Below are 11950 nucleotides of genomic sequence, written 5' to 3' on the forward strand. Positions count from 1 at the left end.
TATCAACTGTTCCAAACTAAATATAATAACGAAAGATTTCTGTGATATTATTGATATAATCTTGACATTGATCAAGAAGGAATGTGACTTGAACTTACACTTCATCGTAAGGTTTTGCCTAAATGTCTGCAAACCAATGATAAAAGACTGCTGACAAAAGATCAGATCGTAGATTTTCATATTTCCGTTCGAAAAATTACTAATGGTTTAAGAAAAATGCATAAAACATCAATTTTTGAACTTGAATATAAAAAACTGCGATCTAATTTTTTGTCAGCAGTCTTATATTACTGGTTTCCATGCATTTTCTCAAAAGTCGGCTCGCTCCAAGACAAAACATAAAAAAATTGTCAAAACGTACAATCTTGACAGTGCAGCTTTAATGAAGAATAAGTCTGAAATGAAAGGCTCAAATCCTTGACCGTGTGCAGTGACATAGAAACAACGCAGCTCTAACATGAGTTTTACACTTTTCCTGGATGGGAAAAAACATGTGACCCAAGTTTTATAAAGATACGCCCATGAACATAGGATACATGGAGCGGAGTAGAGCAGTTTAGGAAAGGCAGACGGAAGGCATATTCCTATATTCGCCACAAAGAGCTTGGGTTATATTTAATATATATATATGCTAAGACAAGTGCCTCTTAACATTTTATCAGAAGTTTCAAAGTATTTCATGTAAAATACGGAAGTCCAATTTCGATAGCGAAACAATTATTATTATAAAACTATATTATTTGATAATGATGCAATATATATTTAAGATAAGTCAGATAAATGTATATAAAGTTATAAACATAACGATAAAGTTATAAACATAACGATATAATATATATCATTATTAACCTGTAGATGCATACTAGTAGCTTACATTTTAATTAGTAAAGAGTACTTAAAACAGATATCTAGGAGTCCATTTCAGCTAGTACAATGGTTATGAAAAAGGTAGTTATCATTTTTTAAACGTCAAAAACGTTGATTTTCGAAAGAATGTTTTTTGATGAAATGAAATTATAAGAAACAGCATCGAAACGGTGTTCGATGAGTCAGCAGCTTCATTTTCAACATTTCAAAATCACATCTAATTTCGATTCTTCTCGATGTCATCCCTTTTCATAGAATGTCAAAGTTTGCTTCAAATTCCTCACCAGTCTCCGCTATAACCATTTTCATGGTGAACTCAGCCTACCCAACAATCAATTTTTCTACCCAATGCATTACTTCAGGCCAGCCCCCAGTAGGAGGTGGCATGTTGATCACTCCCACTCTCTCACACTGGTGCTCTTTAAGCAAGCAATGGGGTCAAGTATGGGGGATCGCCAAAGTGATATACACAGTGTACCTCAGTTACTCCAAAATGTGCTCAGAATGAGCTGGTGCTTATCAGCGTGGCTAATCATAGTTAACAGTACTGTGGTCATAAATCACCCTCCCCTGCTAGGCTGACCACAGCTCAAAGTAAACATAGCAGCTTGTTATCTCTCTCCCAGATCTCTTGTACAAATTGAAGCACCTCAACAATAAATGGCAATTTATTCAGAATTCTAGAAAGTGAACAGTCAAATTAAGTGTGTAAGCAAATGTGATTTTATTTTCATTTTGGAAACAGGATAAAAAGGTATGTAATCATTGTTTTATTTATATATATTACAATACATGTAATACCTTATTACAATACATGTAATATTATCTAGTACTTTAAGAGCACATTTGGCCTTTAAATAAAATTGTAAATGTGTCTTTATAGAATTTAATTTAAGGAATCATCATCATCATCATAATCATCATCATCATCATCATCATCATCATGTCATCATCATCATCAAATAGAATAGTGGTCTATATTTATATAATGTTTATTGTTCTTTCAGGTCCAAAAACAACATATGTCAAGATGATATTCAATAGCCCTATTTTAAAAGATCTCTCCATTGTCGTTGATGAAAATGGGACGGAATTTATTTATTTTGAAGCATTTCATACTGTCATGAAAAGCAACAGGCGTGAAAGTGAACCACTCATTAAAAAGAGCAACCTTTTCAGATATCTAAAAGGAAAAGACCATTCTGCTAAAGAAATAACTGGTAAAATTGCGTTTCGTCTTGAAAGTGTCCTGCAGTACTTCTTTACACACAATGAAACCTACGACGTATGTCGACAAGTGGCCAAGTATATAAAAAGAAAAATAACTGAGTCACCTTCGAATTCGAATGGAAATGATTCCTTGACATCCACGAAAGACATATATGAGCGTGCAGCCAATGCTAACTTTTTGAACAAGCACAATTCTCTCATCTGTCCCGTTAAACGAAGGAGAAATTACAACCTTGAATTCATCCTACAAGGACGACTTCTCAACTGAAAAGTGGGCAAAGATTTGCTTGTCCGAAGCCCATTGTATGAGGAAAGCAAGTTTTGATTTAGGAACTGAAACATATCAGTCAATGATCATGAAAAAGTCAATTTATTCTCAAGAGATGCAAAAAGCTGAACACATTTTCAACACAATATTTCAACAATCAAAAAATGAAATTCTGCTTCGAATGAAACGACAGGAACTCTCTGATATGGATGAAAGAATATATATCAGTGGGAATAACACGCATTGCCCGTCCTTTATGGAAGCACAAGTTGTCACTGCCATACCTGATCAATCTCTTCTGAATGGTGTTGTGTTTTCTGATTGTACGCAATCGTGTACACATGGGAAAGCGATGCATGTGTATGTGGAGATGTTTTCCTCAACATTTTGAACAAAAGGTATGTTGGAATTTTGCAAAGTCTTAACACTCAAGAAATGTCAATGAATTATCATTCTCTATCAGCAGTTTTTAATGTGACATCAGAAGGTGGGCTTACCCAAAGCTTGGCAACAGCGGAACAAAAACTTAAGGATATGGCGGGCACCGAAAAGACATATTTAAATACATATTTAAAGAAGTATTCAATGACGTGCAATACAAGCGCTGGTGAAATAACTGATCACGTTTGTATAAGAGACTGTGCCTTAATATTAATGATGGACAATTTGGTCAGACTCAAAAAGAGCTCAGATCATGATCCAGGAGAATGCCGATCGATGCAAATTTGCAGCCTTCCAATTACCATTAAAGGAGTGCCTAAGAATGCACTGGAATGTGAAAAGTGGCATGATGGTGACTGTGCAGGCACAGTAGATGTAACTTGCGCATGTAAGCAGGACAAAGTGTTGAATAGCAAAGATATTGACCACCTTCTTATTCATTTGACAACAGAGCAAGCATCTTCATTTTGACAACTTCCAAAAATTGATGACATTTGGATATAATACCATTTGGAACGCTGTATTTGAAGGTTTAACACATTGATAATCATAAATGGCAATTCTGATGCAAATGTCGTCTTATGTTCTCAAGATTTGATCTCTAGGCTGTAATATATCTGTGTCTGATATATAATGATTAAGTAAGTAGCATTAGTAGTGGTGGTAGTGGTAGTGGTATAAGTACTCGTAAAACAAGCAGACTTTAATTTTATAACAGGATCCTCTCAATCTATTTTCAGAGAATATTCACAACCTTTCCCCGAACAGACAAAATGTTGACAAGTTGGATGTGTCTTTTGCATCATTGCAGCTTGAAGATAAAGATGTAAGTTTCTAAAACTTGACTCAGTTTAAACACTTTTATTTGTGTTTTTAATATGATTACATTTCCTTTTCATTATACCTGTTTGATTGATTAAGTACTTCCTTACCACAGGTGGATGAGGACTTACAGGGTATCTCTAAAATGTATGTGGCTGCAACCGATGAACCATATATAGCAAGGGAAATTGAAGGATTGGACACCATACCACTTGAGCGAAGTATGTGTGATAATCAGGACGACAATGATGCAGTAAATTCTACTATTGATGATTCACTCATTCTGAGAGTACATAGTGACAATGAAGATGATACAGATACGAGATGTCTTGCAAACGAAGATAAAAGCACAATGGTTACTGAAACCACTGTCAGTCGCCAAGAAGACCAAATTCGAAAAGAAAACAAGATGTTGCTCAAACTGGACTTTCAGCATTACAAACCGCCGCCTCTTTTGTCAAGGCATCCAACACCTGCCATTGGTCGTGACGATGACATACAAAAACTGAAAGAGATTTTGGATGATGTTTTGAGTAAAACTGACAGCACAAAAGATACATCTCACAAGATTCTGTTTGCTCCTGACCATAAAATTGCTGTCAATTTGATGAAACTTATATACTTTAACTTATATATTTCAGCTTAGTGAGTTAAAATATATACAGTAAAACAATTTAACAAACTGTTTTGCAATACGATTTACAAAATTTAATAAAAATGTGTCTGCTGAACTGATTAAGGTGTTTTTTTACCATGTATTTTCAATTATATTTTGCTGTTCACAGAAACTAATACATGGGCAGTTGATCAGTTTATTGCTGTAAATTGTGTTCATACATTTTAACATTTACACTTATTAAAAATATCAAATAGTTATGTGATTTTTGTAGATTCAGTTTGCCTTTCTAATTTTAGATGTGAAACTCTAAAATGTAAAGTGGACATGCATTCATGTATCAGCATTTCTTATCTCAGAGAGGCCAACTAAACCCTTAGATTTATGGCCTCCAAGGGTGAACATTTCTTCACACTGACCTGATAACATCTCTTAACCGTTAGCCCATTAGGCTCAGATCTGAGGGGAAATTCTGAGAATTGGAGTAACTGGGTAGGACTGTACACGCAGTCTTATGTTTTGAATCTGGTTCTTTGCAGATCAAAGAGAATCTCCTTGAGTACTCTTGCTCGTGTTGCAGGAGCTGACCACGCTCTATCAGCTTGTCAAACATACCGTCACAACAGGTCTTTCCATCTCGAGTATACTTAAACTGTTCCAGGTGCTCACCTTCTATAAAGGGAATCGTTTTTCTAAACCCATATGTGAATCTTGCCCTTCTCTGAATGATGTTCCTGGGCTTCAGTCCCATCATGACAGCCCCTTTCATCACTGCCAGTCTCCCATTTTCTACTATCACAGTTGTAAGTTGAGGAAATTCTTGCTGAATTCTTTCCCTCACATAAGGTGACCCAGAATAACCTCCAACTAAAGTAGACTGGCTATATTGTCATAACGACAGGCAGATTGAATTTCTTTGATTTTTGCAATGAGAACATCCACAGAGCTGTCAAAAAACTCTTTCACAACAGCATTGCTCAGAGTTAGACGGTGGCATACCTTGTGGTACTGCACAAGATCTTTATACATTGAGCCTGATATCATTTCCTTTATAGTTTCGCCATTATCATTTTCGACTAATGACACATAATCGAAATCTAGTATTAAAGTAACTTTGTCTGTGTTTTGTGAAAACTTGCACTTCTTTCAATATGCTGATTAAATTCCTGAGTATGTAAATTTCTTTCTGAAATCATCAAATGAATGAGCCCCGAACAATCTCACAAAGAACGTATCAAATTCCTGGTTCACTCTGGAGCCTCCGGCATAGGCCCCTGTAGTTCTATGGAGTTCACAGAGTCTTCTACCTTCAAGGATTTCATGAACACAAATGTCAATTGTTCCTCCGCCAAGGTCGGCTAAGATGTACTTGTGTCCAATTGGAATCTTCTCTGTTGACTTGTCCTCTCTCAGATTTAGCGGTTTGTCAATGGCAAACAAAGCACCAGCCTCCGGTTCCAAAACTAATCGGACATTTTCCAGTCCAGCATTTTTGGCAGCATCTCGCACAAGCTGTCTTGCAGAATCTGGCCAAATAGCAGGTATTGATTTCATCCAAAGAATGTGTTTTGAAGATAATCCTTCCCTGGTTGGTCATTTTTCACTTGGCCAACATGTTGCATAAATCTTCTTCTAAAATACCGCAAAACATTACTGTAAACATCCATTGCTTTCATTTTTTCCCTTTTTGATCAAGGATGGACGTTTTTCTTGTAAGTTTCTTACACTCATACAGTTTCATCTTGAAGTGGTGGAAAAAGTAGTGGGACTTTTGTTCCTCTGGTTCAAACTCTGCATACTTCTCAATTGCCTCCATGCCGAAGGCGCTGATTATTCTACCTGGATTAAGGAGCACGCAGGTTGATTCCCTCTCCTCTCCCATAGCTGCATAGATGGAGGTAGGATCACTGGTGAATGTGAAGGCATAGCCACTGTTTGTGGTCCCAAAGTCTATCCCTACAATTCCTACAGCTTCCTGGCTACTAGATACATGTCCCTCCGTTTTCTTTGGATCTGACCAAAAGAAATACCCCAACCTCCCCTGAAGCCATGTTCCCATTATAACTATAATAATTGATAGTATTTTAACTAAACAAGCATATAGTTGGCGTAATATGTGAATCTCCTTATACATGTAATATAAAGATCAACTCTTGTTCAGTTGCTAGCATAAAGCATTGATCATAAATCTAGCTGATAACCTAGATATTTCTTGGTGATTTTAGCTTGTGTGCAAGTTATCAAAGCTTCGTATGAATTATCTTAAGAACTAAGGTTTACATTTATGTCATTTAGTGTGAATATTGCATACATGAACTTACGTTGATCCAAATATTTAATATTTTGAAACTTTAAAATTCAAAGAAGACAGTGATAACATCAACTAGCTTTCCCGGCTCTAAGGCCAGTCCACAAGCGCGCGGTTCCAATAACTGACATTCCACTGTATAATGGTTCTTTCAAGAGTGAAAAAGAATAATCGTATACATTTTAAACAACAAAATTGTAAGTATCATTATATACATGAGTATTACAGCATGGTACAGTGATCTATAGTTGGTAAAAATGTTATAATTAATCTAGCGTGCTAGAAAAAAAAACTTTGGAAGTATTGCTAAGAGGAGGTGAGGTATCAAATTAATCATTTTGTTTAAATACTACTAAATGTTGCTGATATCATCAGAAACAATAGCGTCAAAAGGCATTGTTGTTTCAATTATTGGGTCAATCCCGACAGGTAACCATCCAAATCTCTGCCGGACCACCGTCCTGACAATACCAGCACCTTCCACTGAGTAAGAATGTTAAATGAAAATGCCAAATCGTAACACTTTAACAAATACTTGCCGAAAACACACACAAGTAGTTTTTTTTTCGAACAGATGCTATATAGATTTGAAACAATCATAATTAGATATAAGCTCTTGTTATTTAATTTAATTGTTTCTTCTTCAGAGTCAAAATTCACGCTGAATTGTTTTCCTGTGTTTGAATGCCATTGCTTGTTCAGTGGGTGGAGGTCATCCCACTGAAAACAAAACTTATTCTTTCGGTTGAGACAAAGTCTAAAATATATTTGGTGAAACACTTAAAAATTTTCAATTTATTCTTATTTTTTAATTTATAAACGTTTATTAGCACATTGAGCATTTACAACGGGGACCTGTCCAGGTGCGAATCGACCTTCAAAAGATACCGCACATACATTTGTAGGTTTCAATAGCGATGTATCTTACCCTGCTCAGATATAATGTGGGCAATTTATCTCTATGAAGAAGATTTTCGAAAATTAACGGATCCGCCGCCCAATTATTTCGAAAACTCCAAAAAAAAAGAGAAAAAAAATCGGAATATATATATATTAACTCTATCAGTTCTAAGCTGGCCCGGTAAGCACAGTTGGTAAAATGTTAGTATACCAATTCAAAGGTCACTGGTTCTAACTTGTAGTCTTCTGGCTACAGTCACTGTTTGAAGCCGAGGAATGTGCTGGTTGTGTAGCCAATGTAGACCCTGTATAGACTGGCAACAACTGTAAATGACTTTAAATGTTTTTTTAAAGTATTGTGGCAATTAAGTGGCACTTTATTACTACTTTCTATTTATAAATCTGTTCTTTAATTTGTAGCCCAGGCTCAAAGCTTCACTTTCTGTTCAAACTATATGAAAAGACTGTTGTTTATTGTCAGCATCATCTTGACATGAAACACCCAAGACTCTGGTTGGTGTTGAAGACAAATTAACCTAATCCTGTGGAGCTACCCAATTCCCAGACCCAAGCCCGCCACAACACTGTGTTTGTCCGAGGGGGCATTAATTGTAAACATATATGGAGACCATCTACTATTCAAGTAATCAAAATCTTGGATAACATAAATTTTGCTAAACTGCAGAAAAATATCTTAACATCAAAAATGCATTGCTGAATATAAATTCATTTTTTTTATTTACATTTCCTTATTCCATTTAAAAAATAATTGAGTCTTGGAGTAATGTTTAAAGTTTATTCATGATATTTTTTACACTGCAGGTGTGTCAGTGAAATTTGCCACAGTGAGCTTTTTCTGTTGAAAAGAAGAAGTAACCAATTGCTTGTCAGACACAGGCATATTTTATTGTATTGCCGATATGTGGAAATAATGTTGCAAATAGGAAAACTCTTGCAGTCAGGATGCGCTTCAAAAACCAACAGCAAAAAGTGACACTAAAACTGAGAGTTTGTAATAATATTGACATTATGGGACATTATTTTAAGGTGAAGTGTATAAAATGCTTATATCATGATTACATTAATTCAAATGTAAAAATGGTAGGAGAGAACATTGGACTGTAAAGCCAAACATATGTGTATGACACAGTGAGCATTTGAACATTGCAGACATTGTGTTGCATAGAAATTAAAACATAGCTTTTCTTTATTTTCTTATGTCATTCATGTGTCTATGGACATGTCTTTTCTGTTTGTTCATATTTTGATATTTGAGTGTTGCCACTAAATACTATGAAAAATACATATACACGGCCACTAATATTTGTCCCCGTGAAGCCATAAAAACACTAATTAGCGGCCACTAATCCCTTGTCACTGACACTTCCGGAAGTAATTTTGCCAATCCACAGCTTTAATTGATACTGAAATTGACGGAAAAGAACGACAACCTCGGATATTTCCGTCGTCCAATGAAAATGCATATAACATCACACGATTACCATGCTTGTTTACTTATCGAGAAACCATGTTTATAACACGTCGGCGAATGTTTCGATCAGAATTGACACACTGAGTAAAGATATTTTAATAATTGGCGTTAATAATTACGAAGTTTATTGTCAAATACCGACAAAGAACGCCGGTTATAATAATTATGAATTTACAGTTTGCGCTGTTATTTGATGGTGTGAAACGAGTTACGATGTGTGTTCACTTCCGTATTACTTTTAAAGTGTACGGCATTATACTTCTACGAACGGATATTTACATTGCATTGTTCGTGATATCTTCTTTTGAATTTTGATTATGGCTGACAATAAAACAAAGTGTTTGACGCTAAAAGAACCTGTCGCGTGTATTAAATTATTAGAAAATGGTCCAACTGCGAGATGAACGGTGGATGGACTCAAATCAATTTCTTGCTTATGCTAACAATTAAAATCCAAACTCTAAAAGACAGAGGAAAATTACAGGAAACGACGACTCAATTAACTTGTGTATTCATGGTTTTTGACTCACAGAGTGACATGATTGGCATGATTATGTCGGCTCAATGAAATGCACTTTAAATTTAGTTGTGTGGACTCATTTTAGGTGTTTTTGTTTAAATGCTATGTATTAATTTTTATTTATTGCATTCTATTTGTAAATTTGCAATAATGTTTTTTTCAACATTTATATTTAGTATTCAACTTTCTTTAATAGTACTGATGATACTGAATGTGGTGTGAGGTGGTACTGAAGATACATAATCGACCTTTGTTTGAACAAAGCCAAAGTGTCAGGAAAGTCCAACCTGGCCACCTGTAGTAAGCAGCCACTTTTACCTTTTACCAAAGGTGGCCATTTAATACAGGTTTGACTGTATTGTAAAAAATGAGTAACTTGTCTGGATTCCTTTTTTTCTTTGCACCACCCGTCCAACGGTTTTTAAAAAAAATCCGTTAACCAATTTATTATAAAATGGCCTAATCATTTAAACATTTAAAAGATAAAACAATATTTAAAGCTCTGAATTAAAGCTCTATTTTTTGTGTTAGTCTTGTTACTAAAATGTCAAACAACAGGACAGTAGTTGAAATTGGATGTGAATGATATTGACGTTAAACTGCTTTACGTACGTTTGATCAGGTACCCTTGATACATTGAATTGTTTTCCTCCTTCTGCAGATATAGTTGGGATCTCTAATCATTGAAGTACTTTGGGTTTACCTATTAGTTTTTCATTATCTATTTCATTATTAAGTTTCCTCAAGTTAATGTATACTTTGATAAGATTTACCTTTTACTCTTTTTTAACCTTATTCAGGATTGTTGCGTTAAGAGTGAGGTTTGTGCACGTAAATTGGTTTAAACCCCCAGTAAATTTACATTTCACTGACCGTTCCAAGGTGGTACCTTACACTCCTAGATAAACATACCTAGTTTGTTTTATATCGTATATATGCACTGTTGTTTGTGAAGTTTTGTGCTGTTGTTCCATGTTACTTGTTTGTGAATTTTTGTTTTGGTGTTCTATGTCTATGGCGTTTACCCAGTGCCATTAAACGGCGTTTATATTTACACTTTTGGTTACTGAGCTTGTTTCTGTAGCTTTTCACATAAGTATTGATTCGTATGCCCCACAGAGTCTTACTGCGGGCTGTGATTGGTTATAATGCGCACCTCCGGAGCTAATACGGACAAAAATCAAAATGCAAATCTGATATTTTCATTTTACAATTGTATACGTGATAACCTGTCCCAAACTAAATTTTCTCAACAAATGAAGGAAGTTTTCCGTGAAAGTATTGATATTATCTTCATAGATATTTGGTCGCAAACTAGTAAAACACGAAGCTGTTTATATTTACCCTATGTCTGTCCATCATTCCGGTAGCGCGTAGGAACGAAACTGTTTTTGGTTGCGGCGTAAGGTGGTGGGTGTGAGAGGGGGAATCCCCAGAGCTTTTGTTTACAGTACATTACCCTCGAAACAGAATGTCACAACGGCTAACGCCTTGGGTGACATTCTGCTGTCGGGTTGACAATATCAATGTTTCACATGCTGCCATATAATATTTATATAATGCCAATCTATGGCTCGGACTAGTAGGAAACGTTATACTGGATGATGGCAGAAAATTCCTTATTCATGAGGAAATATGCGTGACACTCGTACATTTGAAATCAGGGAGAAGTAATATCCATAATTTACAACAAGTCAAACAAGACTCGTAGTAGAGAAAACGTTTTACTGGATCCGGTAAGATCTGATCTGTTGAATATGTTGGAATCTTGATAGAAATGATCTATTTTTACAAATTAGTTATTTATAGCTCAAGCAATATGATATAATGAAGTCATGTACTGAGAGTGCTTATTCGGAGTTTATCCCTTTTTTGACATAAAGCGAAAAAACAAACCCATTCATCCACGAGTGTACCTGTTTGACACTGCTATCTCGTTTATTGAATCTCACAAACACCTGGCCCCAATTTCTCGAAACTTCTTAAGCTTAACAGTCTTAAGTCGCTTATTTCAATTAGCCAAAATACATACTGAAAATGGATTTTGATTCATGAAAAATGGTTTATTCTGATAATAATACAGATTATTCCTACATAATTTCTAAAAATTCTTGAAAAAGTCAATATAACACATTTTATAGAACAACAAAAATAGTGAGATTAGCTTAATCCTGTTATAAGGGACTTAAGAAGTTTCGAGAAATTGGGGCCTGGATATTTTTTCATTCTGATGAAGGCAATTGGCATAATCTTATTAATTCTATCAATTTATCTTTCCTACTTAAGACCAATCCTTGAATATGCTTCAGTAGTATGGGATAATTGTACTGAATATGAAAAAGAAACACTCGAGAATCTTCAATATGAGGCAGCTAGAATTGTTACAGGTCTTACACGGTCTGTGTCAATTGCAAACTTGATTAAAGAAATTGGTTGAATTTCCTTATCGGATAGAAGAACAATGCAAAAACTCATCCTAGTCTATA

The sequence above is a fragment of the Mya arenaria genome, chromosome 10 (assembly GCF_026914265.1).
Source record: "Mya arenaria isolate MELC-2E11 chromosome 10, ASM2691426v1".
In the NCBI taxonomy this organism is placed as follows: domain Eukaryota; kingdom Metazoa; phylum Mollusca; class Bivalvia; order Myida; family Myidae; genus Mya; species Mya arenaria.